Source organism: Aethalodelphis obliquidens, unplaced genomic scaffold (genome assembly GCF_003676395.1).
Source record: "Aethalodelphis obliquidens isolate GAN/ISIS:26980383/991018 unplaced genomic scaffold, ASM367639v1 scaffold69, whole genome shotgun sequence".
NCBI lineage: Eukaryota > Metazoa > Chordata > Mammalia > Artiodactyla > Delphinidae > Aethalodelphis > Aethalodelphis obliquidens.
This window is the reverse complement of record NW_020838013.1, coordinates 706,662-708,756: the sequence shown is the minus strand read 5'-3', so window position 1 is coordinate 708,756 and position 2,095 is coordinate 706,662. Positions and strand designations below refer to the sequence as shown.

At 40.9% G+C, this 2,095-nt stretch overlaps 1 pseudogene; it reads right to left on the bottom strand.

Annotated features, from left to right (window-relative positions):
• Window positions 1-546: 546 nt before the first annotated feature.
• Window positions 547-1,037, bottom strand: LOC113611524 (spindle and kinetochore-associated protein 2 pseudogene; annotated as a pseudogene).
• Window positions 1,038-2,095: the final 1,058 nt, after the last annotated feature.

Here is a 2,095-nt window from a genome sequence, read left to right as displayed (position 1 = left end):
GATTCGAACCCGTGTCCCCTACATTGGCAGGTGGATTCTCAACCACTGCACCACCAGGGAAGCCCGACTTTCTTTTATCTTGAACTATAATTGACACATAACATTAGTTTCAGGTGTACATTGCAAAATGATCACCACATCCATTCTTTCTTTTTTTTTTTTTTCTATCCTTTAATTTCCACAGCATGTTCATTCACATTTGACTGACTGATGGTACATAATTTTCTTTCACAATAGGCCAGGACATCTGTGTTATCCTGATTATACAAAAACAGATACAAAATGGTGTTGAGACTTACTTGCCTGAAATTACAAGACTAAGTGTATATGCATATAGTTTTTTAAATCTCTCTATTTCTATTCCATCCCTTTGGCCGAACATTATGAGTACAATATTTGCCCTTCTTCTCGTATTCCCTTCTCTTGTGGCAGGCATCACTGTCCAGTAACCCAAGCCAAATCTCCTTTGTCATCCCCCCCACCAACGGTCATCAAATGCTAGCAAGACATCTTCCTAAATCTCTCTGGAATTGATCTCTTCCCCATTAGGTTTCCCTTTTGCAAGTCCATTTCTTCATCATAAGTCTGATATGTGAGCTCTTAATTGCTCGGCCGCAGTTTTCTCTTCTTCAGTCAGTGGTAAGAGCTTCAGGTCTGTTTGCTTTTGTAGTTCTTGTATCAAGGTCATAGTCTTATTGAAAGTAGCACAAATGCGGCTCTTAGTCTCTTTGTGCTCCACAGCAGTTGGTTTAAAGCATGCATGCAGAGTTTGATATCGAGACTTTATTGCTGACAATTCCTTTAAGAGTGTAACTGGATTTTTCTTGCCTGCCGAATCAGGATAATTAGTCTTGATTTCCTATTCCAACCTGTGCTGAATGTAATCCGGATCAGAGTCAGCTTTCTGGAACATCAGTTCCAGCTTATCGACCTCTGCCTCCGTGTTGAATAGCTGACATTCCTCCTCCATTCTTTTTTTTAATTTTAATTTTTTTTAATGAAGTATAGCTGATTTACAATGTTGCATTAGTTTTAGATGTACAGTACAGTGATTCAATTATACATATATATGTATCTATTCTTTTTCAGATTCTTTTCCCTTATAGGTTATTACAAAATATTGAACATAGTTCCCTGTGCTATACAGTAGGTCCTTGCTGGTTATCTATTTTATATATAGTAGTATGTATATGTTAATCCCAAACTCCTAATTAATCCTTTCCCCCCTTTTCCCTTTGGTAACCATAAGTTCATTTTCTATGTCTGTAGGCCTATTTCTGTTCTGTAAATAAGTTCATTTGTATCATTTTTTTAAAGGTACCACATATAAGCGATTACATATGATATTTGTCTTTTGCTGTCTGGCTTACTTTGTATGATAACCTCTAGGTCCATCCATGTTGCCGCAAATGGCATTATTGCATTCTTCTTTATGGCTGAGTAGTATTCCATTGTATATATGTACCACATCTTCTTTATCCATTCCTCTGTTGATGGACATTTAGGTTGCTTCCATGTCTTGCCTACTAAGATCCTTTTTTTGGTTGGGGGGGGCAGGCTGTGCAGCTTGTGGGATCTTAGTGCCCCCAGCAGTGGAAGCGTGGCGTCTTAACCACTGGACCACCAGGAAAGTCCCCTAAGATCCATTCTTTCTTTTTTTAATTAATTAATTTATTTTATTTTATTTTTGGCTGCACTGGGTCTTCGTTGCGGTGCGCGGGCTTCTCACTGTGGTGGCTTCTCTTGTTGCGGAGCACGGGCTCTAGGCATGCAGGCTTCAGTAGTTGTGGCTTGCAGGCTCTAGAGCACAGGCTCAGTAGTTGTGGTTCACGGGCTTAGTTGCTCCGTGGCATGTGGGATCTTCCCGGACCAGGGCTTGAACCCGTGTCCCTTGCATTGGCAGGTGGATTCTCAACCACTGTGCCACCAGGGAAGTCCTAAGATCCATCCTTGAGTCTCTCCTTTACTTACCCCACATGACCAATCTATCAGGAAAACTTGTCAGCTCTACCTCCAGGAGATTTCCAGCATCTGTCCTCTCCATCTCCGTACCACATCCTGGTCCAAGCTACCATTCATACCTTTGATTACGGCA